The following is a 6000-nucleotide window of genomic DNA, read 5'->3' as shown; positions in this document are numbered from 1 at the left end:
GAATGGTTAAATTGTAGGTGACTTTAAACTTACATGCTGCAACCCTCCGATGCGTGTAATAACCACGTTACCTAATACTTTAGTACAAACTGTTTCACACTTATTTTCCTCTTGCATGCACTGTGTTAAAGGCCTTCTGCAAACACAACCAAGTAGTCTAGTTGCCGAGGCTTTAGATCTTCTAAATATTTTCTAAGGGTTTGCACCCTAACTTCGTTGAAGGATCCCTGAGGTGGACACTGTGTTCCGGGTTCCAGGTGATGGATATAAGCCACACATGGGCCCTCACCCATGAGAGCCAGTGTGGTGTAGTGGTTAAGAGCGGTAGACTCATAATCTGGTGAACCAGGTTCGCGTCTCCGCTCCTCCACATGCAGCTGCTGGGTCACCTTGGGCTAGTCACACTTCTTTGAAGTCTCTCAGCCCCACTCACCTCACAGAGTGTTTGTTGTGGGGGAGGAAGGGAAAGGAGAATGTTAGCCGCTTTGAGACTTCTTCGGGTAGTGATAAAGCGGGATATCAAATCCAAAACTCCTCTTCTCACAGAGGTATTTCAGCTTTTACTTTGATAGGTTTTCACATCCTGTCGGATCCCCTCCAGTTGGATAACACAAACTGGAGGAGGGAACCGGGGTCCTCTTGGTTGTGGGAAGGCTTGCCAGAAGAATTCCTGCCAAGGGGAGTCCATCTGCTATGTTTGGAAGAATGGGTACCCATCAATTTAAGAGGCGTAAATAGAGTGTCTTCTAGCCTCATCTGCGCACAATAACATGCACAAACAAACAAACAAATAAAAAGAAAAAAATGCTATTAAACAATTTGCTTTCTCCAGGCCTCTTGCCCGTATCCTTCTGTAGATCTCTTGCCCACGCCTTCCTATCTAAGCAACCTGCCTTCCCATGGGCTTCCCACCCACAAATTCCACAATCTTCCTGCCCGCAAACACAACTGAAAGCCTCCCACTCACCCAGCATCATTCATTAACCAGTTTTCCTTCCTAACTGACTCCTGGTGTGGTGCTCCATCTTCTGTCAGTGGACCTCCCACCCTACTACCCACGGCAACCTCCTGCCTGGCACCATAATCTAGTGAAAAGTCTCCTTACTGAATGCCTGCACAGCTCAGTACCAGATCAGGTCATGCAAGATAAAAGGTAAAGGTAAAGGTACCCCTGCCCGTACGGGCCAGTCTTGACAGACTCTAGGGTTGCGCGCCCATCTCACTTAAGAGGCCAGGGGCCAGCGCTGTCCGGAGACACTTCCGGGTCACGTGCCCAGCGTGACAAAGCTGCATCTGGCGAGCCAGCGCAGCACACGGAAACGCCGTTTACCTTCCCGCCAGTAAGTGGTCCCTATTTATCTACTTGCACCTGGGGTGCTATCGAACTGCTAGGTTGGCAGGCGCTGGGACCGAGCAACGGGAGCGCACCCCACCGCGGGGATTCGAACCGCCGACCTTTCGATCGGCAAGCCCTAGGCACTGAGGCTTTTACCCACAGCGCCACCCGCGTCCCCCTGTCATGCAAGATAGCTGTTTGTAAAGGAACAAGTTTCTTTGCTTTCTGACATACCCGGGTATCTCCCCAAGAGGGGATCGCTGAGCAGCAGGGGCAGCTAAACTTGATCAGATAAAAAGGGAAGATGAAGAAGAAACTTACTCCCTTGCATCTGAAGCATCCAGAGATAGAGTTCAGAACCCCTCCCTGGTTGAACATCCCACAACCCTCTTTGATCAAAGCCTCCCTTTCTGAGCAATCAGGTTTGTAAACAGAATCCCAGTGTGGGGTAGAGTCAGGTAAAGGAGAAGAAAGAAATAATTTTGGTTGCTGTAGTGACTCACTACCTTCAACCTTCTTGTCAGTGTACTGCTTTTAACCATACTCACGTCGTCCTGTGGATCCTGGGATCCTCTGTTGACCAGTCGGATCTTGCCTTTGCTCCCTTGGCTGGGTCTTCCGGGTGACAGTTGATTACCGCCCATGAAGAAAAGGGACAGCAAAGGAAAAATCTCTGGGCTAAAGGTTGCCCAGTGGCACTGGATCTCTCAGGATCCTCCTTTACCCTCACAGGAGAACCAAGTGTGGCGTTCGTACGGAGCCCCCGGTCGTCTCAATGACTATTGACCCGTACACCACTAAGGTGTTGATGTTAAATGCTCAATACCACACACCTCCCATAGTCTTTTCATTAGTCTTGATGTGAAAGAAGAACCCAAGTCAGTGACTATTTCACTGGCAAAGCCCAATCTACTCATATAGTTAATTAAAGCAGTTGCCACAGTTTCCGTTTCAATGTTTTTGCAACGGAATGGCTTCTGGATATTTGGTTGCGTAATCCACTATAGTGAGGATGCATCTGTTTCCCCGCCTGCTGGCTCTAGGCAAGGGCCCTATCAGATCCAGCCCTAACCGTTGAAAAGGGGTTGATATGATAGGCAAGGGGCACAATTTGGCTTTTGTTTTGTCTTGACCGGTGCCTCTTCTCTGACATATGTCATAGGCTTGACAGTATTGTTTTATTTGTTTCCCCATGCCTGGCCAATAAAAATTTTGAGCCACTCTCCGTTTTGTGCGTGTAATACCCATAAGCGCTCCAAATACACTATTGTGAGCGTGCTGCAGGATTTTGCCTCGGTATTCATGTGGGATTACTAACTGTCTTCTCACTTCTTCACCCCCCCTACATGGTGGGACAAGGACTTCTCGATATAAAAGGTCCCTGCTCAAACAAAACCGTTCTGGGCACTCTGGAGTTAATGGCCTCTCCGACTCGGCTGCCTCAAAGTACCTTTGTAACTCAGTATCTTCTTTTTGCTTTTTGGCAAAACTTGGGGTTTGACTTTTAGTCAAAGGAAACGAAAAGGTGTTTTTTCTTTCCTCACACTGATCATCCCCTTGCTGTCCTTCAGCACTGTCTGCCTCTGCTACTGTATCCACCCCCTCAGGATTAGTTGACTATGGGCTCCCTTTTGCTCTGGTAACTATGAAAGTACTCTGCACATGTTCTAAAATGTCCCAACCAATGAGCACAGGGGCGGGAATTTCTTCCGAAAGGGCTACTTGCCACTTCCCTGCCCAGTTTTTGAACCTGACATCTATTTCCGCCACCTTCAGGATCTCTGCTTGTTTCAAAATTCCTTTTAATTTCATTACTTTTCCTGGAATTATGGCCTCATCCTTGATTATCTCCGGGTGGACTATAGTGACTTGTGATCCCGTGTCCTTTAACCTGAGATATCTTTTTCCGTCTATTCAGATATACCCTCCAGCATTCTTTAACAAGAGATTATCTTGTTGAATCACATAACAGTGTGAGACTTTGGCCTCTACTACCTCAGCAGGCTCGGGCCTAGTGGGCATGTCCGTTTCCTTGACAACCTGACTAGTTGGGCCCTGCTCCACAGGCTGCATACAATATGTCCGTTTCTGTGTGGTGCTAGAACTAGATGTTTCTTTTCCTGTTTTAAAATCAAAACTTTTATGACTTAATTTTCCACATCTCCAGCATGAAATGTCTTTTGGTCCTGCATAACTTGTTTTATTGACTTTTCCCTCAGTAAATTCTGTATGGGTGTGTGCCTTCTCATGTGGGCTTTTTGATGAGGGGCTGCTTCTCTTATCGGTTTCTGAGGTAATCTTTCCTTTGGTTTGCTGAAATTTATTCTTGTTTGTTTCCCAATATCTCCCACCAAATTTTGGCCCATCAAATCCATGGACTCTGATTTCATTTATTTTATCGGCTAAACCAGCTGCTTCCTCTATTGTCTTGGGGTTCCTTTCTTTTTTCAGGTACTTCAATTGGCCATTTATTGTGTTGTAAAATTGCTCCAATACTATCACTTCTCTAATCTTGGGTACCGTGTCTGCATTCTCTTGCTCTAACCATCTCGTGAGGTAAGTTTTTATCTTTGCACCAAGTTGCGCATAGGTTTCCTCCCACACCTTTGTCACACTTCTAAATTTTTTTCTCAACTGCTCTGAGGTAATCCCAAAGCGGGTGTATATTAACTGCATGTACACCTCAAAATTTCGGGATTGTTCCTCAGTCATTTGAGCGTATATTTTGGCTAGAGGACCGCTTATTCTAGCTCTCTCTCTCTCTTTTAAATAGTATTTATTACTTTTCCAACAATTTAAACAAAACAAAATAAACAATACAATACAAAAACACTACATAATATAACATAAAAACACTACATAACACTAACACATTAGACTAACAGAACAAAATAAAAACAATTTAAAACACACCAAACAATTTCAACATCTTCTCTTTCATTCACTTATTTCAGCGACCTCCTCACACCTCCCTTTTTGTATTCCACTTCTATTAATTGTTTCAGCAATTCCTTTCCATCTTCCTCAGTTTTCTATCCTATAATTATCTTAACATTTCTAACCTTATTTTCCCTTAAATACTCTAATAATCTAGTTATAAGGAACTATGTATAACTAGTTCGAATGTACGTTACATGGTAGCTTGTTTAGTTTGCGAGTTGTTTTGTGGTTCAGTTTTAATTAATTGGTTAGTCAGTTAGTTTAAACTGAAGGTTGTCAAATAATGTAATAGTTCTGCAGATAACTAGTCAGCCCATCTTATTTGTGTGTATTGAGCTGTTGATATTATAAGTGGAATAGCAAACTGGGAAAGAATAACATCAATGATCTCAAAGGAGGCAGGCATGGGGCTTGGAATTACTACTGCGGAGGGGTGAGGGAGGTATGGTGGTGGGAGCGGATTCCATAGGCGAAGGGGTCTGAGATATGGATATGCTTGCACCCCTTCCAATCTGTGCCCCATCCCGAGGGATGAAGGTAGGGTGAGGACTACTCACCTTGGTCACTGGTGTTGTGCAACGCCAGGTCTATAGGCAATAATACCGCCACCCTGTGAGATTTCTTTACTTCACAGGGGGTTGACCGGCTTGTGTGACGGAGACCTGGGTGTGCAAAGGGGAAACAGTTGCCTTAAGAGAGATGGCGCCCCCGGGTTTCTCCGTCCTCCACCAGTCGTGGACCATGGGCCAGGGGGGGAAGGGTGGCATTGTTAATCCGAGAAGATTGTTCTTTCAGGGTTCTGCCATCACCACTGATCTCTGGCATTGAATGTGTCGGCCTGGTGTGGTGTGCTGAGAAGAGCTTGGCTGTTTGGCTGGTGTACTGGCCACCTAGCGCACCAGCAGGTACCCTGTCAGACCTAATGGAGGTGGTGGCAGGCTGGGCCTTGGAATTCCCCAACCTATTGGTATTGGGGGACTTCAGTGTCCATGCTGATGCCGCCCCCTCCTTACAGGCTCTGGACCTGGTGTCTTCCATGGCAACACTAGGGCTCCCCCAGTTTGTTTTGGGCCCCACACATCAAACAGGCCACACACTGGATCTGATTTTTGGTGCAGGCATAGATGTGATCATGTCCCCCTCGATGGAGCTGCCATGGTCTGATCACTATGCCCTGAAAGCCAGGATTGACTTCCCGTCCCCACCCTGCTTAGGTGGTGAGCATATTTGGGCTCCCCCGCAAAGGCTGATGGATCCTGATCGATTCCGTCAGGCCTTGCGGGATGCTGCTCCCCCTGGTGACTCATTGACTGAGCTTGTTGACGGTAGGAATACCCGGCTCTTGGTGGTCATCAATGAGATCACACCTAGGTGCCCTTTGCAACCCCCACAGAGACCAGGCCCCCTGGTTTACCAAGGAGCTCCGGAAAACAAAGCAGGACCTCAGATGGCTATAGCGAGTATGGCACAGTACCTGCAATGGAGCCACAAGAACATCTTATAGGGCGTTTATGAAAACCTATGAGATGGCAGTGAAGGCTAAGAAGTCTTACTTCTCAGCCTCCATTGCATCCGCTAGCTCTCGCCCGGAACAACTTTTTAGCATAATTAAGTATCTAACGTCCCTAGAGGGACAGTAAAATTTAAATACAAATCAGACTTACAACTGTGAGGCATTTGCAAGCTGTTTTGCAGATAAGGTCCTGTCACTCTGCCGTGACCTC

This window comes from Podarcis raffonei, chromosome 9 (assembly GCF_027172205.1).
Source record: "Podarcis raffonei isolate rPodRaf1 chromosome 9, rPodRaf1.pri, whole genome shotgun sequence".
Classification (NCBI taxonomy): Eukaryota; Metazoa; Chordata; class Lepidosauria; order Squamata; family Lacertidae; genus Podarcis; species Podarcis raffonei.
Note: the sequence above shows the minus strand (reverse complement) of the source record.